Source organism: Lissotriton vulgaris, chromosome 6 (assembly GCF_964263255.1).
Source record: "Lissotriton vulgaris chromosome 6, aLisVul1.2, whole genome shotgun sequence".
NCBI lineage: Eukaryota > Metazoa > Chordata > Amphibia > Caudata > Salamandridae > Lissotriton > Lissotriton vulgaris.
The window spans coordinates 930,593,037-930,620,180 of NC_141694.1; the positions used below are offsets into that span (position 1 = coordinate 930,593,037).

At 47.4% G+C, this 27,144-nt stretch overlaps 1 protein-coding gene and 1 pseudogene across 1 annotated transcript in view; both read left to right on the forward strand.

Annotated features, from left to right (window-relative positions):
- The window catches only part of DZANK1 (double zinc ribbon and ankyrin repeat domains 1), a 1,079,146-nt gene that overhangs the window by 487,121 nt on the left and 564,881 nt on the right, over positions 1-27,144 (forward strand). The gene's annotated exons all lie outside the window — the stretch shown is intronic.
- Positions 9,461-10,483, forward strand: LOC147708220 (uncharacterized; annotated as a pseudogene).

Here is a 27,144-nt window from a genome sequence, read left to right on the forward strand (position 1 = left end):
CTCCAACCCCCGTTCGTGTTTTCACTTGTTTGAGCAGCTGTCGGCTGCGGGTCTTCTTCGACTCAACTACACTAGTGAGGTAGTTGTCTAATTACGGTTTCCGAATTAGTTGTCCTTCCTCCACCCTCACTCCCTCCCAAGTTCCCCACCACGGTTCTTAGTCTATTACACTTGGTCTGATCATTATGGCTGAACGTCAGGGACTGACCTTTGACGACTCAGTCTTTCAATCTATTTTAGAAAACATGCCAAGCATCTTAGAGTCACTACCAGGCCCGTTCTCCGTTCCTACCGATGACTGGGCGAAAGTACTCACACTAAAAAAATCATATTCACGTACAGTGGTACACGGGATCATTATGGCTGAATATCTAAGAGCCAGTTGTGCCCCACCCGGTCTGATTGTCAGAAATGCCCCCAGACTTTTCTTGACGGATAAAGCATTCCTCAAGGACTGGTCCCTAATAGCTTGGTGGTGCACCAGAGATTGGTTAATTCTTATAATCAGCACCGCCAAGAGAGTAGCTGATGCTATTCTAATAGAAATTCAGGTCCTTGAAGGTCAGATAAAAACAACTATCGCACCTGCACTGTTTAAAAAACAATCTGAAGAATGCAATAAAAACAACAAAGAATTCAATGATTCCATCTTGAACACAAAAGTAGAAAAGTTTAAAAAAGATCTGGAAAAATTCAAAATGGAAGTTGTATATCCCTACACTAGCGATTCTTACAAAGCACCTGAATTCAAGAAGAACGGTAGATACTATGGCTCTAGTTACTCAGGGTCGAGTAATGATTCTGGGAGCGACTCAGATACTGCTGGTCCCTCCTTCCATTCAGGCAGAGGACAAGGTCGTCCCATGCGTTTCCAACAGCAAAGAGGCCAACAACACCAACAACCTTGGTGGCCACCCGTCCCATGGGGGCACCCAGGGGCCTTCCAATATCCCATGCAACCTCCGGCTGGCCCCTTCCCAGGCTATCAAAACTTCAATAGCCCCCCTTTTTTAGGGTTTGGTCAACGCCGTTCAAGAGGCAAAAGAAGAAACAGCACACAAACCCAGGTACAATGGGAGGACCAAACGGGACCACACACAGGGACACGGAGTCAAATGAGGGGGACCCCTCGACCTTGACAGGCTGTGATCAACCCAGTCTAGTAATCAACCTCAGCAGCAAGATCCTTTCCACCCTAGAAGAGGCAGTCTTGAATAAAGGCCTAGGGTATGTAATTACAGACAAAGGAGATCCTTTTAAACTTTAGGTAGAACTGTCTAATTTCTTCCGCAAACTACGTCTGCACTACTTCTTTAGAGACAAAGAAGCTATGGACGAAGAGATAAAGGATAAAAATACCGGACTTAGGAATAAGTCCAACTTTCTCCCGCCTATACATTCTGTACCGCCCCAAGTAGCCACCTTCGAAAGGGCTGTGAAGTATGAAGTGCAGAAATTATGGCAAACACCAACTAGAGCTTTCAAGAATTTATCCAACATTGAAGAAAGTGCACTACAGTCCTTGGCACAAGACCCCCTTATCACTATTAAGCTAGCAGATAAAGGGGGTTCAATAGTAGTACAGGACACGTCTGTATATCGTACAGAATGTCTTCGACAACTAAGTGATAGGAATTCTTACGCTCCACTTGGAGTAGACCCCACTGATAGACTCAAACATGAGGTCAAGATCCTAGTTGAGGAAGCCCTGAGCGAAGGCTGGATTACAACACATGAGGCACAGTTCTTACAAACAGACAATCCAACTATGCCTTACTTTTACACTTTGCCGAAAGTCCACAAGACACAAAGACCACCACCAGGGCGACCAATAATATCAGGTCAGTGGTCTCTTCTTGAGCCCCTATCGGCATTTGTGGACTTTTTTCTGAGGCCGTTGGTGCAGACAATGCCTACTTACCTTAAGGACACTAAGGACATACTACGGGCCATTCCAGATATCGAATTCAACGCAGAGACAGACTTCCTAGTCTCGCTAGACGTAGAGTCTCTCTACACCTCCATCCCCCAAGATGAGACTCTGGATACCATCATGCTGATTCTGGATGGGGCGAATCTAGAATCAATAACACCTGTTCCTTTCATTATGGCTTTAGTTAAGATCGCCATGAAAGAGAATTTTTTCAAATTTGAGATCACCATATACCTGCAGATCTCAGGAAGCAGCATGGGGAGCATTTTTGCTCCCAGCTTGGCGAACCTGTACGTCCATGCATTCGAGCAGGAGTGCGTCCTGACCCCTAACAACCCCTTCAGGTCACACATCCACTGGTGGAAACGCTATATAGAGGATATCCTCATCATTTGGCGAGGCGACCAACAGTCTGTTACGGCCTTCCACCAGTGGCTGAACACTCAGAATCACTTTCTGAGGTTCACAGTAGAAAGTAGCAAAGAAAAAATCTCTTTCCTAGACTTGTCCATTTTCGTAACCACTACTGGTCTTGAAACTGAACTTTACAAGAAACCGTTGGCCAGAAATTCTCTGCTCTTATATGAGAGTCAACACCCCAAGTCTTTAAGGGATAATTTGCCCTATGGGCAATTTCTACGAGTACGCCGAAATTGCTCCACATCTACCACCTTTCAGAAACATGCCGAAGGGCTATCGAAACAACTCCAGGCACGACATTACCCCAAAAAACTGATCACACGCTCATGGAAACGGGCGACCAATAATCACCGGGACGCACTGTTAGAAGTCGCTACAGACAAGCCACCTCTAGACCGACTAACATTGGTAACAACTTACAACACTAAATCAAATCAGTTTCAACGGATTGTGAGGCATAATTGGAAAATCCTAAATTTTGGCAATGAGAAAATAGAACCCCCTCTATTTTCCTTCAAAAGGTCCACCAATCTAAGAGATCGGCTGATACATACTCGGCCCAGAGATGCTCCCAAAAGACCTATTGGGACTCTCTGGAATACTGCAGCGGTTACTGGACAACACCCGTGCGGTAACTGCACAGTTTGTCCACAAACAACTAAAGTCACCCAAATTGAGAGAGGTACAGATCGTCCTTGGATCCTAAAAAACTTCACAAATTGCAACAGTTCGCAGGTAATTTATTTACTCACATGCCCCTGTCATGAACAATATGTAGGGATGACCACCAGAAAAGTGCGTACTAGGATGCTAGAGCATAAAAGCGCTTTTCGTTGCAAAAAGAGTGTCTCCAAACTTACAAAACATTTCATTGAGCACGATCACAATGAGTCTGATTTCACCTGGACAGTCTTGGAAAAGCCTTTTATACCATCACACATTGGGGACATATCAAGATACCTATTCATTAAAGAACAAAAATGGATATTTAAATTATCCACAGATTCTCTGGGTTTAAATGACGACATTCCCTGGACTATGCTTTGATCTAGTATCTAAATGGACCTTGCTGATATGTCACATTATTCAAATCTGTAGAAATCAGATACACCAATGCGACACCTCTGTAGTTCCTATAACATGCGATATCATTGATCCACAGAAAGATGTCCATGATTATATGCACTACGCAAATAATCACAAAATCTAATAATCAGAAATTAACCAAGATCTTATCCTTCTCATGCAGTAATATTACTTCGAGTAAGAGATCTGTGTCATCTTGTTTTGTGACTCTTCCTCTCACAGTAGTTTACATACAATCTAGCTATGTACATCTATATATCCATAAGGTTAGGATATGAAATATTTTAGAGTGCCCCTCTGATCCCCACGCATCGTACGTGTACTCCTGACTGTAGAATTGACATTTAAGAAAGCTGATCTACATAACGCTTAGTAGATCTATAACACATTATTCATACACCACATGAACCTATCGGCTCCTGACATAATGGGAGAAATTAAACATCTCAAATATCCATGGCAACTACAATGATATTGAGCTACGTCTTATTGGACTACAACTCCCATCCTTTTGTAGTTCCACGATAGATCTCGCGGTAACACGTAACCTGGTACACAGTGGCGAGTTTACGCGCAGCACAAATGAATCGACGATGACTCTATAATCATAAGAACATATACGGATATTTGTCGTTATTCTAGCTTATTGAATTGGGACTATGATGCCCATAGGCGTATTTCTGGGAAAAACTCGACTCTGATATGCTACGAACTACAATTCCCAGATTTTTGTAGTTCGAGTAAGATCTTGCGAGAAGACGCGATGTACACAATCGTGAAGCGGGTTTACATGTAGCTGTATGATACCGCGTCGGCTCTTCTATACTACTTCCTTGTACCCTTAAGCAACCCTCCCACTCACATGGTGACTAAAGTTAGCGCCGATAGGGTAACTGAAGTAATCTCATCTTTACAAATAAACGGACACTCCTCTAGGGCGTCGCCTCCCCCAACCTCAGAATCAGTTCGGGGCAACGACGGAGAGGTGAGTGTGACCACAAGTCCGTGTTGACTAAATAATTGCTTGATAAAATGGGCACATGTTCCCACAGTAATTTTCAGACGGTTCCCCAAGTATGTAGTCTAAGGGCTCGTGGGTGAGTAAAGAAGGGAAAGGGATGGAGAGAATGTTTCTCTTAGATAAGATGTTCATAAGGGACTCCCCTAGGCTAGGAAAGTACAGTTTCTTTTCTGGGTCTGATTTTGGGTTTCCCCTTCTTTTCTTATCCTCAGAGCGTGGCCTCCCTTACTCTGAGCTTGGTCCAGGTGAGGTGAGGTATTTTCCCCTGTAAAGAAGGGTGAGTAAGGAACTATGGTAGTCCTTTCCTACTATGATTTACACTGTTGAATTTCCAATGCAATTATACCACGGTGCATTTTTGTTTTAGGTGATTGATACACCAGCTGATATGGAGGAATAAGAATATATATCCTTTATATTGTCACTGTTTTCGTTTCTTTGTTATTTTGAGTGCACTTTTCACTAGCAGTAGCAAAAGTATTTAAGAACAGAGGCCCTGAAGAAAGCCAAGGGAGTGAATCCCCGATCTGGCAGAAACATGTTGGCCCCTAAGCAGTTATTTGTTTATACTGCTATCTTGCACTGTTCTGGTTTTTAATAGAAAGATGCTTACAGACATTAAAGTTTCCTTACTGTGATTCCTCTATTCCTTTTTAACTTCACTTTCCTTACACCTTCACTCTTTGCACTGCACCTGATTCCATTTAGTGATCCCACGCATGGTCAACATGTGATTGTGGGTCTGACCCCAGTCCTACCAGACGGCACTGGAATTAGTCTCAAATGATCTAGAGACGATCCAGCCCTGTACTGTGGATGGCCAGATGATAAAATTAGATCACTAACAAGAATTTTGATGGTAATCCATCTCTGGACCTTGGGTCTCACCTACCTTTGCTGGTGGTCATATGCGTTGGCTTGTGAACTCTGTAAATGGACTATTTTACTATCCATTCTAGTACTTTATTGACAGAATAGAGGAGTAGAGTCCTTAGACTGCACTGTTATCTCTCTTGTGATTTTAGACCCCCAGGTTTTTGTGTAGTTAAATGTTAAATACAGTAGGCCGTGGGCACTCACTCTTACAGTGAGATAATAAGTAGTATGGCAAAGGATCCTCTTTGGAATGGAGTACATCCTGCTTACCCCTAACACGTTGAGTGCTGAACGTTTTCCATGGCCTTGTCTTTGGTGGGGTCTGACTGCTCCTATAATTGGTAATGGAATGTCATTTCGAATTCTCGGCGACGATGCTCCGTATTCTGTGATTCTGGGCAAATCACTTAATCTCCCTGTGCTGTTGTGAACCATTTTAGGACACTATTGTAAATTTCCAGATTCATTCCCTTATATAGGTATAAACCACTATGTCCTTATATAGGCATAAAAATCATAACCATATTTAGTCATAGCTCATGCAGTCCAAATACTGCAGGGCTACTTCCACTAGTTCCGAAAATCTACAACGATTTCTTGGAAAATTCGGCTTCAGCAGCCAGGGACTTTCCCTTGCTCGAGAACTGACTTGTCCAAGAACTCATGGAGTTTTCAAAGAACTGAGAGTCTTTAATGACGTTATTATGTCCACCTTTACGTCAAACTCAGCAACTTCAAGTTATAAATATGCCCACACTTGCCTTAGCAAACACACTGTGGTTTGGAGCAGTTCGACTATCTATTTGCCCGACGCATCCTGCTGCAGCATGTGCCGAAGGAAGCCGACCCTCCAGTAGACGCACTGAAAGAGACGCTGTCTTTTCTCCTGCCGAGAAATCCAGCTCCAGTGTTTGCAAGCTACCCTTGCGGGTTGCTGGGAAATCGATTCCTGAGCCTGACCTTCTTCATTCCAAACTAAAGTACAGAGCTGATAAGCTACCCTTGCGGGTTTTCTGGGAAATCAATTCCTGAGCCTGACCTTCTTCATTCCAGACTAAAGTACAGAGCTGATTGGACCCTAAGAGAAATCTTGGACAGATTCTTGGCAAAAGAATACTATAGGATATATTATTCCAATGCGCAGAGCCTATTGGGAATATAGGAACTACACTACATGGCGCCCAACGTTTGGTAAGGCACTAATTTAACGCTAGATACTGGAGTAACTCATTCGTGCTTTTCACAGAGACCCCTTTACCAGTAAATACTCCAATAGAACTCTGGAGTGGGTAAAGGGATAAAATATCTGCCATAAAACTGAGTAGGACGAAAAATCTTATTTATTAGTTTTTGGTTTGTTCAACGTTGAAGGATACAGTGTTCCAAAATATTGTGCACCTTATCTTTATTTCCTTGAAACTTGCTCTGCAAACTTCTTAAACAAAATGTCAGACGAAGACAATCCTGGGGGCAGTGGAACTGCAGTAAATGCAAACCAACCAGGTTTTGACACTACAGGTTTCTGACATGACGACGTGGATGCTATAATCATCCCGGAAAACCATAGCTATAAAGCTTATAGAAAATGGCCTATCAGCAAGAAGTGGTAGAGTCATATTTGTCATAGAGGCACATGAATATCGGCAGACAGAGGTATTCTATTCATGGATTGTCTTTTCACAAGCAAATCCAACAACACGTGTTCCACTTCTATAAGATAGAGAAACATCCAGCGGAATACGTTCCTTTCGAGGACATTGAAATTCCACTAACTTACCAAGAGCATCAGCTCTGGTTTAAAGGTGCCCTACAACATCAAAATCACATTACCAGGCTCGGTCCACTAAGTAGACCAGGAGCAACATGGCCGGTAGTAGCCAGCTATACACCACATCCTGACATTGAGAGAATGTCAGATGTAGAACTGTTAGCTCAGCTAAAACAATTAATTAAAATACATAGACAATTGGTACAATATGTCATGCGGACTTTAACAGTCCAACCTGCTATAAGAATTCCACAGCACACCCCTCATCAGGGTAACACAAACAAAATCACACCACAGACTATACAGTCAGTCATCGGTAAGTTGCCCGCAAAAAGGGAACAAATTCCATTCTGGTTAGCCCAGAAAATGACTCAAATAGAGGCAGTATTTCCCGATAGTACACCTCATGAGAAACACAGGTTCTCATCCAGGGGATACTCATCAATAGTCACAATCTATGAATAATCCCCTCCCATGTGCAGGATCCCAGACCATATAGAAAATACATATAAATATATATGTATATATATGTGAAAACATATATTTGCAGCCCAACACATTTCCCAACTGGCAAATCTGTTGCAAAATTACATGAAATAGCATACACACAATAGTACTCTCCCAACCCCTAAGGAAGAGAGAAAGAGCAGTAAACATTTGCATACAACAATGCTTTATTGCCATAGGAAAAACCCGTAATTGCAGGCATTTGCCAGTAGGCTGCAGTAGAGTATAAAGAAACAAAGAAAAACTGACACCTTGCCTTTAAGGCATTAGAGTAGGAGTACCGTGCCTTTAAGACCAGAGGGTGATCCCCTGCTCCCATGATGCACCACAGGTGGCAGTTGGGTCAGTTCTTTTTTCCGGCTCCTTCTGTGAGGATCCTGGAGCTTGAGCTCTTCAACATTTGACTGAAATTGTTATTTTGAGTGAATTTTCTCAGAAATTCGACCTGTTCTGGGGTTTTAAGGCTTCTGCTTTGTTTTTTGTGGTGTTCCACAAAAATATTCCTGTCAGAATGCCTGCTTTATTCTGGAAGTGTCCTTCTTGTGACAAGAAGATGGCTCTGGCTGACCCACACGCAGTGTGCACCGTGTGCCTTCCATCTGCACACGACCCTGACCAGTGCCATCACTGTCAGAAGTTCTCTAGGCGGACTCTTCGCGACAGAGAACGCATTAGACTTCAAGCCTTGTTGGAGAAAGACAAAAGTCATCAGGTGAGTGGCCATGGAAGCCCCAGAACGTCTTCTTCAATCAAGCATGCTCAAAAAAGGTGACGTTCCGCATCTCCTGCCTCCAGAAAGAGGAAGGAAGGAAGAAGATCTCAGTTGAAGTCGCAGTCGAAGAGGCCCAGGCGCTCTTCTGGATCACCATTGCGATGTCGAAAGTCTCCTTCGGAGCCAAGTAAGTCGATGTCGAGACGCCACACTTCGGGCTCGTAGACTGTGTCTGCTGACGTGTCCAAGTCTCCGTCGACGTCGAGGCTTCCGGCGACGTCGAGACACTCTCTGCCGCCTTCGAGGGGGTCAGCGTCAAGAGTTATGATGGCTTCCAGATTGCCGCCAGCTGGCATGCCGTCGTCTAGAGGGTCGTCGAGATCCCACCTTTGGACGTCGAGGAGGTTGACACCTAGGCGACGTCAAGAGGAGTCTACGCGAACACAACGTCGAAGAAGGTCGTCGTCGACACAACGTCGAAGGTCGTCATCGACAGGGCGCCATGGAGGTTCGCCTTCTACTCTACGTCGAGGAAGATCGACGTCGAGGTCACCGACTCGACGCCGAAGATCGCAGTTGAGATCGCTAATGCGTGGACGATCGACGTCGAGAACATCAAGGCCTCATTCGACGCCATTGGTCACACAAACGTCTTCGACGTCGAAGCTTTCGCCGTCGAGGGAACAGGTCACAGTGATTGTGGAGTCTCCTGGGTCCAGGTCATCAGGGGACAGATCTTCATCTCCTGAGTTGAACATCTTGGAGATCTCTCCAGAAGTGCCCCCCAGATCTGGGGACAGATCACGCAGTGTGTCATCTCACCCCCCTCAGGGAGCTGTTTCGGGCGGTCGCAGTAGTCCGGGCTCGGATTACTCCTGCACGTTCTCTCCGTCTGCTCCGAGGACAAGCACTCCGGTTAGACCAGCTAAATCTACTCCTCAGATGCCACGACCCGGACCAAGATCTCCTGCCAGATCACGCTCTCCGGCACGGCCAAGAACACCTGCCAAGCCAAGACCTTCCCCCAGACCAAGATCTCCACCTAGACATCGGTCTTGATCCAGGGGTCGGCACAGCCATCATCGCGACAGGTCTCATCACAGAGGACGCACTAGATCTCCAACTTGGTCCTCTTCCATGAGGTCTACGGTCTGGGACTATTCTCCGACCTTCTCCTCTACTCCTCCTTCAGGAGTCTCACCTATTGATGACATCGCAACCTTCACAGATGTGCTGGGCAGGGGAGCAAAGAAGCTGAACATCTCTTTGCATACTCCTGTGGTTCCTACCTCTATAATTTTTGATACTCTTCATCACCGGACAGCGCCTAGACCACTGCTGCCTCTGGTGCCCGGCTTCATTGAACCGGCGATGGCTACCTTCCTCACGCCTGCAGTGGTAGGTTCTGTTCCATCAAGGCTTGCCAAGAAGTACAAGGCTCCCACAGAGGACCCCTTGTTCCTCAGATCGGATCCACCGGCTGACTCAGTTATCGTGGCGGCTGCCATGAAGTCTCATTCGGCCTCTACCTCATCTTCTGTACCCCCAGAGAAGGATAGAAAACTCATGGATTCCTTTGGCAGGAAGGTATGCAGCACTTCTGCTTCATATATGAAGGTGGCCAGTGCTTCTGCTCTATTCGAGAGGTACAATAGGTCCCTCTGGGACTCCCTTACTCGCTTCACAGAGAAGCTTCCGAAAGAAGGTCGACAGGATTTTGTCGAGGGAGGACTCGTAGCCAACCGGGTCATTAGTGCTGCAGCAGACGCCTCTGACCTCTCGGCCCATGGCTACTCCCAGGGAATCTGTTCACGACGTTCGGCGTGGCTCCGCCTCACGGGCCTCAAACCGGATGCTCAAAAGAAAATCTTGAACCTCCCCTTTAATGGTTCGTCTCTCTTTGGTTCACACGCTGACGATGAGATGACCAAAATGAAATCCGAAATAGACACTGTGAAGGTTGTGGGTTTGGAGAAGCGTAAGGAATTTAAAAAGCGCTTTCGTCAGGGGGATAAGCGACCTTACCAGCAGAGGGTTCAAACCCCTTAATGGTCTTCCCAAACTCTGAAGAAAACCCAATTTCAGCAGAGACGTCCTGGCAGAGGTAGAGGCAACAATACCAAGCAGCATTCTGCCTCCAAACAGCCTCCAAAGCCCTGAGCTGTTGCTTCCTCTGCATCTGTTTGCCACTCCGGTGGGAGGGAGTGTTTCTCATCATCTGGAAGAGTGGAGAACCATAACAAAGGACAGATGGGTGCTGAATATTGTGCAGCATGGTTACTTGCTGAGGTTCAAGTCCCCCCTCCGCAAGTCTTTCCTCAAGTAAAGCTCAAATCTCTTTACCCGTCTCTGCGCACCAACTACATCCAAGTTCAGACGGACAACACAACAACTATGTTCTATCTGAACAAGCAGGGAGGCACCAGGTCAAGAGTACTATCCCTGGAAGTGCAAGCCATCTGGCACTGGCTCCTGGCAAGAGGTCTATCCATCGTGGCAGTTCATCTACCAGGTATCCAAAATGACCAAGTGGACTGCCTAAGCAGAGACTTCATAGAAGCGCACGATTGGGTGCTCAACGAAGAAGTCGCACAGGAGGTCTTTCATCTATGGGGTATACCTGACATAGACTTGTTCGCAGGCGCTGCAAATGCAAAATGCCCCGTCTTCGCGTCCAGGTTCCCCCAACAGGGCTCACGGGGAACGCACTTTTGATCAGCTGGTCGCAGACATTGCTGTACGCTTTTCCTCCCCTGCCTCTGATCCCGGCGGTGATTCAGAAATTCTACAGGACCAACACCAGGATGATCCTGATAGCGCCAGAGTGGCCACGCCAGTGGTGGTACCCGGATCTCCTCCAGCTGTCGGAAGTCCCACACCGGCGACTTCCTTGCCGTCCAGACTTGTTGACCAAGGACCAGGGGAAGGTGTTTCATCCCAACCTTCCTTCCCTTTGCTTGATGGCATGGCTCCTGAGGTCATACAGTATGGACACCTAGACCTCCCAGCAGACTGCATGAACATTCTCAAAGAAGCCAAGAGACCATCCACTAGGAAGTCATATGCTTTCAAGTGGAAGAGGTTTTTCATATGGTGTCTTGACAACTCTCTTGACCCTATCCACGGTCAGGAGCAGGTGATTGTACCCTATTTGTTGCATTTAGCAAGGTCTGGCCTCAAGTACCCCTCCATCAGGGTTCACTTAGCGGCGATCACAGCCTATAGGAAGTCACCTTCTCAGACATCATTCTTCCTTATGCCTGTGGTTAAAGATTTCCTAGAGGGGCTTAAGAAAGTGTTTCCACCAGTGAGGTCTCCCTCTCCTCCCTGGGAGCTTAACATCGTACTTACTAAACTGATGGGTGCTCCTTTCGAGCCTATACATAAGGCTTCTTTGCAGCACCTGACCTGGAAAGCCACCTTTTTAGTGGCAATTACCTCTGCCCGTAGGGTTAGCGAAATCCAGGCCCTGTGTTGTAAGGAACCGTACACAGTGTTTCACGCCAACAGGCTGGTACTGAGGACACACCCAGGTTTTCTGCCTAAGGTAGTCTCAGACTTTCATATCAACCAGTCTATCCCCCTACCTAACTTTTTTCCTCAACCTACCACTCCCCCGGAGAGGTCTTTACACTCTCTAGATCTCCGGAGGGTTCTGAAGTATTATCTGGCTAAAACCCTTCCACTCAGGAAATCTGACCGGCTTTTTGTTAATTATGGAACCACTAATACCGGTCTGTCAGCCGCAAAAAGATCTATTTCTCGCTGGATAGTCTCCTGTATAGCTCTGTCTTATCAACTAGCTAACAAAGCTTTACAGGGTAGACCTCATGCACATTCTACAAGAGGGAAAGCTTCTACTACTGCTCTCCTTCGTAATGTCCCAATCTCTGAAATTTGCAAGGCGGCTACATGGCGGTCTGTGCATACCTTTACCCGCTACTATTGCCTAGATTCAGATACACAGGCCGCTGCCCAAGTGGGACAGGCCTCTTTGAGAATTTTTTTTGCATAAGTTGTATGTGAAATGTACAATTTTTTCATGTCTCTATGTATACTTATTTGCTCGTCCGCGAGACTTTGGGTATGAGCTTGCTAATCTATTCATAGATTATGACTATTGATGAGTATCCCCTGGATGAGAAGGATTAGTTACGTACCTGTAATCCTAGTTCTCATCCAGGGGTATACTCATCAAAGTCATAAGCTCCCGCCCACCTCCCCGGACGAGCATGTTCATAAAGTTATGAGATGTTACTGTGGTTCTACTCAGGTGTTATGCACCTCCAAAAAGAACTGACCCAACTGCCACCTGTGGTGCATCATGGGAGCAGGGGGTCGCCTTCAGGTCTTAAAGGCATGGTACCACTACTCTAATGCCTTAAAGGCAAGGTGTCAGTTTGTCTTTGTTTCTTTATACTCTACTGCAGCCTACTGGCAAATGCCTGCAATTACAGTTTTTTCCTATGGCAATAAAGCATTGTTGTATGCAAACGTTTACTGCTCTTTCTCTCTTCCTTAGGGGTTGGGAGAGTACTATTTGTGTATGCTATTTCATGTAATTTTGCCAGTTGGGAAATGTGTTGGGCTGCAAATATATGTTTTCATATATATATATACATATATATTTATATGTATTTTCTATATGCTCCGGGATCCCGCACATGGGCGGGGATTATTCATATCTTATGACTTTGATGAGTATACCCATGGATGAGAACTAGGATTACAGGTAAGTAACTAATCCATTCTAACAATCTGTTTACCAATGGGGATTGCACCACACGTGGAGGACTGTGACACTTGGGGTACAGTCTTTGCTTCAATTTACACAAAAGAACATGATGTCCCGCCTATGGCGGTGATACCAGACATTCTGAGACAGATTCAAAATGAATACGGTCCAGAACCAGCCTTGAATATTAGTATGAAATTACTGAAAGATTTCAAACAAGTTTCAGCTATTTTATTAGCGAACATTAAAGGTAAAGCAGCATCCGTGGCAATCTGCCAAAAATAAAAGAACTAGATCTTACTGAGCAACTGTATGAACTTGCCTGAATTATTGAAAAATCCTACGAAGAACTAGGAAGAGATAGTTTGGGAGGGAAACCTGTAAAGCCCGAACTAACAGAAAATCCTGAAAAAGTTTTTATCAAAAACAATCTAACCACCCCTAAAAAGAAATGGGAAAATAGTAGGCAGTCACTTCCTAAAGAGAAGCGCTCTCAGTCCAGAGGTAGATCTCCTCAAAAGGAGCACTCTGAAAAGAGGTATAACCTTAGAAATAGGGATAATTTAAGAAAACCTGATAGATATCAAGATACTGATACACGATCCTCTCGTACCTTTCAGACTTCCTCCCAGAAATCCGAAAGAAGAGGACGGTCAGAACCCAAAGAAGTACGCGTGAAGTCCAAAGATGATCAACACGTTCCAAAAAATAAGAAAACTCAATTCTCCAAAAAGAAGGTAGCAAGTATTAAAATCAGACATGCCGGGGATCTTGAGGACACAACTCAAGAACAGGGAGTGGGCCCAGACAATGTTGGACAGCGCAGCAGAGGTCACCATAGCTCGCAGGATCCTGAAAGATCATCTGAATGAATGCATTCAGGTTGAAACTGCCGACACCAGGGTTAGTGTATCCCATAAGTTATATGAAGTAACACTCCGGATAGAGGGGGATATAACTAGAAAAATAAAAGCACTCTTTTGGGAAAATCTATCTAAGAGTTATGACATCCTTCTGGCTGAAAAAGACTGGCCACCTGAATTTGTCAGGGAGTGCCCACATGGCGAAAAAATCATTATGCCAGCCTTCTCAAACCATATTCCTATTCATAAAAAATACACCTATGCCAGAAAATGAGCTGTGGCCCAGGCTCCAGCATTATATAAAAATCATGTGAGATGGGATGAGGACTCTCCTCACCATAAAATCCAGTTAAAAATCAACCTACTGCTCAGAGGCAGTACCCAGTAAAGCAGGAAGCTAAAAAACAAGTCAGGGAGATCCTAGATCAACTTGAATACCAGGGGGTGATTGAAACATGCACCTCGTCCATGAACAATCCTTTGTTTGCTGTCTCCAAACCAGACGAATCATATCATCTTTTTTTGGATTACAGACATTTAAACTCTTGTTGCAAAACTTTTGCAGTACAAAATGCACACAGTGCAGCACTGATGAATAACATCGTTCACGAAAAATACAAAACGACATTAGACATTTCAAACGGTTTCTTCTGTAAAAATATCGCACCAGAAAGCAAGTATTTAACCGCTTTCTCAATAATGGGGACACAGCTTCAATTTTGCCATCTCCCCCAAGGATTCAAGAATAGCCCAGGGTTATTTTCAGCCAGAGTAACAAAGTTACTACAAACGTATGATGATGAGGCATTATCTTATGTCGATGACATCTATCTTGCAGATGATGATTTGGACAGGCACTTGAACTGGGTGAACACCATAATACTTGGATTCGCCTCTGAAGGGTATAAATTAAACTTTAAAAAATCATGAATTGCCCACCTCACCGTCCTATTCATGGGATACGAACTTTCAAGTGAAGGATAAAGCCTAGCAGCCAACTTTTTAGGAAAATGTGCGCCGCTCCAACCTCCAAAACGCTGAAAAACTTACAGTCAATTCTAGGATTCCTAAACTTCGGAAGAACTTACATTCTGAATTACGCAGAAAGGGTTAAACCTCTCTACGAACTAATCAAACCTGATTTCAAACCTACTAATTGGACCCAAAAACACACAGAAATTTTGCATTCAGTACAAACAGACATGTTGGCAACAACACACTTATAAACACGCGACAATGTACGCAACCTTGTAATCCGAATCATCCCAGGGAGATGTGGACTCACATACCTAACCTTTAATGAATGTGAAAAGGTACCAATAGCTTACAAGTCACACTTGTAAACACAAGAAGAAATAAAATTCACATCAACAGAAAAAATTCTGACATCTGTTCAAACTGCGGTAGCAAAGAAGAGAGCCCTCGCACAGGGTAAACACATTAAAGTCGTTACACCGTTACCTGCCTTAGAGGCAGTTCGAAGGCAAACATTCCAAATGCAAAAGCTCTACATCCGAGATGGATACAATGTGTTAATTCTCTTGCTGCAACAGACGTTGAATACGTTTTTGACCCTTACTTGAAAACACAAGAATTTCTCCAATACGAACAAGAATGTCCTCTGCCTACTGAAATTCTACCTCTAGAACATTACGGCTGTATAATATATACAGACGGATCAGCACAGCCCACAATTTGGGGTAAACAAGCTTATAGTGCAGCATGCGCGATTGTTAAAGGTCGCTGGCGCGATGGTAAATTCCGACCTATGGTCACAAAAACTCACAGACTGTACAGCTCAGCGAGCTGAACTACAGGCTTTCAAGGTGGCGCTTGAAAATACCGATCACGAATTCCCCACACTTATAGTGTGCGATTTGTATTACTGCGTCCAATCTTACAATTAATATCTGCAGAACTGGGTTCAAAATAGTTTTAAAGAAGCAAAAGGTGGCACAATCAAGCATAAGATGCTTTGGGAACAAGTAGTTCTTTTGCAGAAAGAACTACAAAAGACTCACGTGATCCATACACTGAGTCATCAGTGTGATGGCGTTCATGTTGAAGGGAATTCATTGGCTGATGAAGCCGCAAAGGCAGCTGTGCAAACGGCTTCCGTAGCTACAATCAATAGTTCGAAAACAACAATAGATGGTGAAACCATGCTCGCTGTCAATGCCACGAGCAAAGGCAGCGGAGCCGCGTTACCTCTAAATTATCCACTCAAATATACATACATAATTGATGCAAACTCTGTTCCTTTTGCTCGAATCCCTGGAGTGGGGGATAGGGTAATTCCAAACAGGAACCAGAGAGGTGCTCTGATTCATGAAGCACATATGGGAGAGGGTCTTATACATCAAGGGATCTCTAAATCTCTATTAGAATTAGAAGAGATGTACTGGTGGCCAGAGATGAAAGCTCACGTATACAAATTCGGAATTAATTGCGATGACGGTTACAAATACCACAGTTTTGAACACCACCAGATTCCTGACTACAGTGTAGCCAGCCCAGTACAGATGCCATTGTTAGATAGCATTAGACTATCCACGCTCAAACGTCCCAATGGACAAAAGTGGTCCCACAAATACTACGACAAGATTCATTTGGATGTGGCCTCAGCGCTCGGCTGATGCCCGAACGGTTATAAAAGATTTGCGAGTCTTTATCGGCACATACGCAATCGGCACGCTACATTCTGACCAGGGTCCTGCTTTTAGCTCTAGGGCTTACAAGGAGGCCATGGCCGGCTTGGGCGTTGCATTGCGATTTTCGAGTCCATCCGATCCTGAGGGAAATTCGGTTGTGGAGAGAAAAAAACGTGACATAAAGCAATCTATAACAGCTAGAGTATTAGGTTCGGTTGTTGGGTGTGTCAAACATCTAATAAATGTCCAACATAGTCTTAATAACCTGCCAAGAAATTCTCTGGGTGGAATCACTCCATATGAAATCCTTTTTGTTACTAGAATGTTGGTTGAAGATCTCGATCGTAACACTTCAGTGGTGGAAAAAAAACATTGATATCAAAGATCGTTCGGCTGTTTTACAGGCTTTAAATGAAACAAGAAGAAGTCTAAGCAAAACCAGTGAAAAGCCAACTACCACTGAAAAAAAACCACCTGTCCCAGCTAGACCTGTCTGGATTCCAAAGATTGGGGATCTGGTCAGGGAGAAAATAGCGGACAAGAAGGAATTTGGGCCTTCTTACAGAAAACTAGTACCTGTACTAGCAATCCACGGATCAAGAACAGTTCTACTGCCGCCCCTTGCTGGAAGAACGGAGAAGCGGTCTGTATCAATTGACCTGGTAAAACCACACCCTGTGGCCGATAATAAGTAGTAGGCCCAGTGGGCTCCCAAGATGTAGCAGAAGACCAAATCTTGCTACTATACAAGAGGTTCAAACTGAAAGACTCATCACCTTTGAAGAATCTACAGTGAAAAAAGAAGGACTATGCAACAAAGCCATGGAACTTGTGCCTCTTGAAACCCAAATAACAGTTCGTCGAGAAACTCCCGTCCACAATGAAGTAGCATCTGACTATACAAACAGGTCAAGGGAACAAGCAACTCCAGCGATTTCAAAGAATCTGGAGGCAATACCAACTATTGACAGAACTGCCTCTGGCTATTTTACCAACTTTGATAACTTTTCTGAGGTTCCCAGTGAACCTGAAACTATGCCAGCAAATAAAACCTTCAAGGAAAAATTACCGGAACTTGGTCAAGAGCTTGCAAAAACATATCTGGTTTCACCATGGGTTGAATTTTGGATTGGATTAGGTGTATTTTATCTCCTGCTATGGCTCATTCTTGTTTTAACTTTGGGAAAGCTGATAGATGGAAAACACATTAAAATGGACACAGCAAGTAAGAACATCAACTTGCTTCTGAAGCCACATAAATCATCTCATTGTGAACAATGAGACCTGTCATCAGTGAACATCACAGCGGTTCCTCTACCTGGTGGAATAGCTTGTGATACAACTGATTATGACATTTATGGCCCTATCGAGCTGCTGAAAATTCCACACCAATTTAAGGTTTCCTTGAGTGAAATAGTTTCACCCAGCACATTCTCTGATGATTGGAACTTTGAAATTGTTAATAACATGATGACAGACTTAGAAATGTCAGCAAAATTTAGAAAACATGAATACTTAGAAGGTTCATCAAATTCTGAAGAAATGTATTGTTTTAATCATTTTGGCCATCATTACTTACATAAATCTACAAACCCTAGAAATGTTTTAACTTATAATCAATGGAAACATTGCCCAACACCTCCAAAAGGTAGTTCTAAAACATTTTTTAGAAAATATCCATATTTCACAGGTTTTAATGTTACAAACCCAGAAAGTTTTTACTTTAAAAATGTTAATAAGACAGGCATGAAAAGTATGTTGACAAATACTAAACACATTTATTCTGTGGCTTTTATGCTCAATTGTCCACCTTAGGCGTTGACTTTTGGAAAGACAACATTGAGACAAAAACTGTTTGGGGCACAAAAGACTGGCCGGTACAAGGTTTAGAAGCATTGTTCAGAGCCTGCATCATCCCAGAACAAATGATGTTCTTAAATGAAACTGTTCAACAGACATCTTGTATTGGCCTGGCTAAGATAAAAGATTTAAACAAACCGTCCATATCTAAGCCCACACCTGATAGTAATTTAACTTCAGGTGAGGAGGTAGAAAAAATTATATTTTTCTACAAAACAGATCAAATCCTGAATGAAAAAAATGGTTAATCTGACCCACAGACACGAACAACTGTAACTCGCCAGCTCCAAGATATATCCAAAGACAACATCCAGGGATAACAACAACTTACAGTGTAGGAAAACTATGCCTTAAGTGGCTGCAGAGATCCACACTTCCCGAAATAAACCAACACTTATCTTTGCTTAAAGATGGCATTGATTTGCGAGAATTCTTACTGGGACCTCGTAATCCACGTCATAAATGTTTCATATACGCTGCATACAATGAAGCATGGAAAGTCACGCACATGGAAACAGCTGAAATAATACGAGAAATTGATCGTATTAATTTAGAGAAATCACTCTGTAGTTGACAATGGGTTAACAACTCTGTCGTCCAGAATATTTTCTTTGGACAGCATTGTATCCTCTGCCATAGACATAATGGAACAGGACTTGCTAATGTTACAACATGGCCAGTCTCAATTACGTTCTATAATGCTGTTAGGATGGACGTTGCAAAACCTTCGTTCTGGATATGTGTCTTTGCGTTTAATCAACACTACGTCATTGTTTACTGTGTTTAACCTTACAGATAAACAAATCTCGTTGGCACATAGGGGAGCAGACTATACGGTGCTGAGCATAGAAAAACTGGAGCGATTACCATTGACCGTTTCAGAGAAACCATTGGTTGAATGGATAATACATGGTACCATCACGATACCAGTGACGACTTTCCAGTTTCAGTATTGCTTAAAACAAATACCAGCAGGCCTGTATGAAAGGTTGGGTACATAATACATCTGAAAGAGACACGTTAGTGATAGATTCCTTACCTTAGAATAACCCCAGGCGTCAGACTGGATCCGGAAATTTTTGCGTAGCAGTACCCTTGCGCGTCGGTAGGCGTCATCTGCGGCTCCGCGTCCGTCATCGGCGTCGTGGGCGCCGTGATGACGTCGTCGAAGTACTTAGACGCCACCTCCGCGTGCTGACGTCAGTTCTTCTTTTTTCCTCGCCAGCAAGCGCAGATCTGGAAAAAGCAGTACTTTAGTCACTTTTTTTTAATTTTTTTATTTTTTTTATTGAACCTTTATAAGTCTTGCAATCAAGTACAGGTACGGGCCTACAACCTTCTCGGCCGGCCGCGAAACAAGGTAAAAGCATAGCAATCAATACGGAGAATCCAAGCAGTTCAACAGCCGGAACGATATGTATAGTAGGAGACAACACGTAGGCATGCGGTCAGGCCCGAAGTCAGGATTACAAAGGTTAATTTTTAATATAGAGAACTGAAAAAGTGCCATACAATCACCCATGGTCCTACAACACAGCGCGCAAATCAGAATATTCACAGTTAATATAAATACAGACGAAGTAGTGGGGTTAAGGCTCACAAATCAGGAGAGACGTTGGCACAAATCCAATGGAGAACAAACCCCGACCCCACCCCTCAAAGCAATACACGTTACAGGAACCACGAATGAAGACGACACTATAGAAAAGACAAAAAGACTAAAGGGCCATGGAAACAAAGAACGGACAAATCCCACCCCCCTACCCCCACCCTGCACACCCGTGGAAGGCCAAGGCCTACCCCCCCAACCGAGTGCCTGTCGCCCTAATGGAACCCGAAATTTAGAAAAGGAAAAGAGAAAAGACAAGAAGCATAGATGGAGGAGGGCCCTCAAAGTCGCCGCCCGGCTCCGCCCATCACCCCTGCACGTGGGGAAAGTCCAAAAGCAAAATGGAGTACTACGGAGAATGTCAAATACCATGTACATCAATAATACAGTCCCAATGAAAACACACCCAAAGCACCGTCAGTTAACGTGAGGGCCACCGAAACCTAAAATGCATCACCCCTGGCCTCGTCTAGTAACAGAACCACCCAGTGATCCCTTGTCTATCAATATAGAAGACTTCTTGGAGGATCTGGAGGATCCGAGCAAATCAGGCCCGAGGAAGAACAGAAAAAGGTTCAGCAGCTCGAGTCCATCCAGACGTGTAGAGCTGAAGTCCAAGGGCGGCAGCACCAAGCCCGCGAGTGCCACAAAGTCCAGGCACAGCAATACCATCCATACAGAGGAAATCTCACTGTCCGGCAAATGCTGCGGTGTTGTTGGGGCGGCCCGAAAAGAAGAGCAGCAGCGCGTCCCTAAGCTCAAGTCAGGCATGTGTCCCAAAGAGGCACTCACGTGTACATCCACACTATCCAGGGAGGACGAAGCAACCGAGTCTCTCAGCAATTCCCAAAATCCAGGCTGGCCAGGAGTCCTCCCCAATGAAATAGACACAGGCACAGCGGCACCCCATTGAAATCGGGCTACGCCCTTACAGGGCGGTGAAACAGCAGTGGTGGCCATTCTTCGATCAAGGTCACCGGCATTGCAAATCAGGGACTCGTGTAGATCCGTTAAAGCGGCCAGGACATCTTTGGGTGTGGGCTCCATTGTGCGCCGCCAACATCCCAGCTCCGTGCCGACGACAGCCGTCCGAGCGGGACTTGGTACGTGATGGGGAGCAGCAGCCGCCATCTTTGTCAGTTCGGCCCGTCCCTGTGCACCGCACTGTCGGGACCGGCCCCAGCACAGGGCGCCACAAAATGTACGCCCGGAACACAAAGTTGTGGGGCGGGTTCCCCAGGGAGAGTCACCAAAAGGCTAAACAAAAGACCCTACCACTCCCTGGGGGCTGCCCGCCTGTCTCGGGGGCGACCCTTGGTTATGTCCGGGCGCGGAGTCCGAAGAGGGGGGCCAGAAGCCACACCCCCCCCTCGACTCCAGTATACCTCTCGGCCCCCAGGGCTCTTCGACAGGGGACCGGGCTGATGCTGCCGTCCGCGGCACTCCCAGACAACGGCACCCTCCGACCGACTCCTCACCACCAGAGGCGGCAGCTGTTGTTGCAGTCGCGGCCGGCTGCCCGTTACAATCGACACCCCGGCTTCGTCACCGCACAGGCCGCTGAGCAATGGGTGGGGAATTCTCTGAATTCACGGCACGCAGGTGTCTCAGGAGCAGGCGGTAAGTGAACACTCTCCTTCTATTATCCAAAGACACATTTGTAGTTCAGAACGAACAGCAGGATGGGCGTGCAGGGAGAGAGGGCTCACGGAGCCGAGCGGCTATGCGGCCATTTCGGATGCTGGCTTGGCTCCTCCTCACTTTAGTCACTTTTTGAATAGACTTTTTTGATCCCTTTTGATCATTTTTTCTTGAGTCTTGCGACTCCGGACGTTGCCTAGGGATGCCTGGTTTCAAGCCTTGTGAGGATTGCGACCGACTGATGTCGGTCACTGACCCTCACCGTCGGTGTCTCCACTGTCTCGGCGTCGACCACGACGACAAGACCTGCCCCGACTGCCGGGCCCTGACTTCGAAAGCTAGGCGGGAGCGGTCCCGCAAGTGACTCGAACTCCGACAGTCGGCCCCCTGCCGCGAGAGGTCCCGGTCCCACAGGAGGTCGAGGGACAGGTCGCGGGGTCGGAGCCATCACAGCTACGAGAGTCGGCATCACTCCTCCGGGTCGAAGTCGTCGACAGGTAAGCACAAGAAGTCGAAGAGACGTCATCGCTCTTCTGACTCCCCCCGACGCTCGCGCGACGCGGCCGGGGGTTCGGGTGACACCGCCCACACGGCTCCGTCGGAGTCGCGGGCGTCGCGGCCTGCTCCACACCCTCCGGTCCCTGGGCAGGACGCGACGCCGGGGGAGATAGAGCGCTTCCTCATGGCCATGAGTAACCTCTCTTCCCCGACGGGTTCCTCGGCGCCTTCGGGCCCAGCGGACCCATCTGGGGCCCCTAGCGGGTCGGGGGCTTCGGCCCGACGCCATCGGGTGCTTCTGCCCTGACGCCACCGCCTCCTTCGGGCCCGGCGCCGCAGGGCCCCACTGGATCTGCTTCGGGATCCAGGTCGTCGCCGGTTGACCTAACGACCTCACCGGCGCCGGTCCCTCAGGTGTCACCTCCGGCGTCGTCCTCGGGCGGCGCCATCCCCGATGCCTCCCTCGCTCCGGTTCCGGCATCGGAAGCGACGCCGCTTGGGGAGTTTAGCTTCTATGAACCGGCCTCATCGTTTGACAACCCTGATTATCAGGGGATGGGTGAAGAGGAGTATTGGGAGGGGTCTGAGGACCCTCTGACCCGAGAGTGTCAGCCTCAAGAGGACTGGACAGGTAGACTTGGGGATGCCAGTGGTCTGGACACATCACCAGACACTGGCTTTGTCTCACCTCCTACCATGGCTACGGAGGAGGGGGCAACCTACAGTGTGGTGTTGATGAGGGCAGCCAAGGCCTTGGGCCTTGAGCTCCCCGTCGCGGCCGTGAGGACTAACCTCCTCACTGAGGTCCTTAAACCGCAGTCAAGCTCGGCCGAGCCTCTGCTGCCGCTTAATGAGGCCTTGACCAACGTTCTTTTGGGCACTTGGTCCAGGCCAGCTACGGGTTCGCCCGTAGATAGGAACGTGGCCAGACGCCACCGCCCGGCCCCGGGCGACCCATGTTTCCTGTCCACCCACCCCACCACCGAGAAATTCCCAGACCGCATTCCCGTCGGCTCCGCTGGACAGGGAATCCAAGAGGTTTGAGCAGTACGGCAAAAAGGTATTCTCCTCCCTTAGTCTGGGACTGCGGTCGTCCAACACCGCATGCCTCTTGGGCCGCTACACCCACTCTCTGTGGGATACAGTCGCGGAATTGCTGCCAGAGTGTCCGTTGGAGGTACGGGCCAAACTCGGCCAAGCCCTTGTGGAAGGCCGGGATGCAGCATAATATTCTATCCGGCGTGGGCTGGATACCACTGACTCACTAGGCAGAGCGATGGCAACGACAGTGGCGATTCGTCGCCACGCCTGGTTGAGGTCCACCAACTTTTCGGCCTATGTCCAGAATACACTGATGGACATGCCGTTTGATGGCCGTCGCCTTTTTGGCGACAAGGCAGACCATGCGCTTGAGCGCTTTAAGGACTCCAGGGCTACAGCCAAGTCCTTGGGCCTCTCGGCCCCTCGGCCCCGTGCCAGCAAACGGGTGCCCCTCGCTCCTTTCGTGGCCAAGGAAGGGGTGCCCTCACACGTGCTGCCAGCCACGCACCGCAGACTAACATCCAGCGTGGTGGCGGCCGTGGAAATCGCCGTGGAGGCGGTCGGGGACAACGGCGAGGCCAGTCCACACCCTCCCCCGCAGCATCCGCCTCAAACCCTCCTAGTCCGTGCTTTTCGGCCCATGTGACGCCAGTAGGGGGCAGGGTTCGCCATCACCACTCCCACTGGTGCACTGTCACGTCGGACAGGTGGGTGCTGCAAATCGTCCGAAGGGGCTACTCCCTCCCCTTCGAGACGACCCCTCAAGCCATGCCACCGCAACACCACCGCGTATCGGGGGATCATTTGCGGCTTCTGCAGGAGGAAGTTACGGCCCTCTTGGCCAAGAAGGCCATCGAGCTCGTTCCTGGGCCAGAAGTAGGATGTGGTTGCTACTCCCACAGGTACCCAAGAAGGGCAAAGGGGGCCTACGCCCTATACCTACGGAACGTCAACAGCTTCCTCCGGAAGGAGAAGTTCAAAATGCTGACTCTGGCTCCGTTCTTAGCTGCCCTGGACCCAGGAGACTGGGTGGTAGTGTTGGACTTGCAGGACGCTTATTTCCACATCCCCGTCCTGCCGGCCCACCGGCGCTACCTGCGGTTCACGGTAGGCCACAAGCACTTTCAGTTTACCGTGCTCCCCTTCGGCCTTACCAGCGCCCCACGGGTGTTCACGAAAGTGATGGCGGTGGTCGCAGCTCATCTGCGCAGGTTAGGGGTTTCAGTCTTCCCCTACCTCGACGACTGGTTGTTGAAGGCGGGCTCGCCCCAGACAGTCGTCAGCCACCTCCAGACGATGGCAGACCTCTTGCACCAGCTGGGGTTCTCCATCAATGTGCCGAAGTCACACCTGTGTCCCTCTCAGAAGCTCCTTTTCATCGGAGCGGTTCTCGACTCGGCGCAGTTTCGGGTTTACCCACCCGAGCAGCGGGTTCGGGATATACAGGCTCTGATTCCAATCTTTCAGCCTTTATCCCGAGTCTCAGTCAGGTTGACGCTGCAGCTTCTGGGGCTGATGGCTTCCTGCATCCTTCTGGTGCATCACGCCCGTTGGCGGATGCGGGATCTGCAGTGGAACTCGAAGTTTCAGTGGGCCCAGCATCAGGGCAACCTGTCCGACCATGTCCTGATCTCAGAGGGCACTGCGAGACAGCTGCAGTGGTGGCTCACAGACCGCGATTGGGTCCGCGGCAGATCCCTTTCCCTTCCCCAACCGGAGCACGTAGTTGTGACGGACGCGTCCCTCCAGGGCTGGGGAGGCCACATGGGAGAGGCGGAGATCAGAGGCCTCTGGTCTCCGGCGGAGTCCCGGCTCCATATCAACCTTTTGGAGCTGCGTGCGATTCGTCTAGCACTGAAGGCATTCCTCCCCTCTGTCCAGGGGAGTGTAGTGCAGGTGTTCACGGACAACACTACCGCCATGTGGTACTGCAACAAACAGGGCGGGGTGGGGTCGTGGACACTCTGCCAGGAGGCTCTGCGCCTTTGGCAGTGGCTGGAACATCAGGGTGTGACCCTGGTGGTTCAACACCTGGCAGGTTCTCTGAACGCCAGGGCGGACAAACTCAGCCGCCGGTGCATGATGGATCACGAATGGCGTCTGAACTCGGATGTGGCGCAAGGCCTCTTTCAGCAGTGGGGAGAGCCTTGGTTAGATCTATTCGCCACCGAAGAGAATGGGCAATGTCATCAGTTCTGCGCGTTGGAATTTCCAAGGCGGCACTCGCTCGGAGACGCTTTTCGACGCGATTGGAGCTTCCGAATTCTGCACTTGCCACTTTTAGTTTATGTGTAATGCTATAAGGCCAGAGAACAATCCAGAAATGTATTCTCACCAATCCCAGTTTTACCAACGGTATCTTTAATCATTAGAGCCAGAGTTTAATCTGTGATTGCCTTTTGCTTAAGCCCTTCAGTGGTGGAGTGAGAGGATATAAAGAAACTTAAGTGTGACCTCCTGCAATCATGTATTAAAATTGAAAAGTACTATGATCCTGCTCTATCCACTTAGAATTCTAAGGCTCACAGGGACCTTGAATTGCAGTGATGTTTTAACTGTATTGTCTAATTATTCCTAAAAGCACAGGGCCTTCAAACACATTAGGTGTCATGCTTCATCATCTGCCTGCTGGCCCTGCCTTAGACCTAGACCCAACCACATGCAACTAATTGAAGCAGGGTCAAGACTGATTTGCCTATGACTGTGTTCAATCTAAGGTGTCATGGTGGGCAAAAGAACCATGGGGGTGATTTGGATGGCGGGTGGACTTATTTCAGCCTGCCACCCTATCGGGCATCGGGACCTCCCGACTTGCTGTCGGTGGTCGCGTCAACCTGATTACAATGCAACCGCCTCCAAGGCAGTTGTACTCTCTATCTCTTGCATTGCGGTGGGTGCTGAGTGCTGCAGCAGACTCTGCAGTACAAAAAATAGACAGGAACGATATCCCTGCACTACCTGGCAGGCACCATGTGGTGCCTGACACATGGTGCATGAATTTGTAGGGGGCAGCATAAGTGCCCCCCAACACCCAAAATCAAGAGCCAGGGGTGCCCGCTACGGGCCCCCAATGTCCCTTTCCGCCAGCCTTTCCATGGCGTGTGAACCGCCATGCAGCAGGAGGGGGGAGGGTCATCGTAATCCCTACAGCGGATCACAAGGCCCTCCGCCGCATCTGCTGGCTCAAGGGGCCTGTCAGATGCGTGGTGGTTTGTGTTTCCGACTGCCATCACACCGCCTTCCATCGTAATATGGAGGGCCGGAAACTTGTCTACAATTGCAGTGAGGCCGCTACTGATGGGCTGTTGGTGTCGGTCTCTTCGCCATCGTAATCGGCCCCTATGTGTTGGAATGCTAATCTCGAGCTATTTGCAGTGGTTAAACTTATCGTAAGCATTCCTCTCATCATCTTTTGTGTTCTTGATGTAACGCAGTGTGTGGAAAGGGTATGCTCTGACGTGGGTCCTGTGCTCACTGTACCACTGAAGCAAAACTACTCCTGGCTGAATAGCCCCAATCAGGGCAAACAGGTCTTGGGTTGCTTGTGTTCCGGTACATGGAGGTCCATACAGAGATGTCATGGTGGCCAAAACAATGCTACCTCAAGCATTTGCCATTGGTTAGACTTGTTGCAAGCATTCCACGATTCACCTTTTATGTATTTGATATAAACCCCTAAATGGCCAAGGGTGTGCCCAGTCATTATTAAAGTTAAAGGTAATTACACCTTAAATATTAGTAAACAGTTAGCCCAGATGAGTGGCCATTAGTGATAAACATAATTACATTGAAATAACATGTGAAATAAAGTATTAGGTTATTTTGCACAAAACCAACATAACTCGGAAGCATTGGAATCAAAAATTGAAATTTGAGAAACAGCCTGTTAAAAAATAAAAAATGGCGACTGTATAATGGCTGCA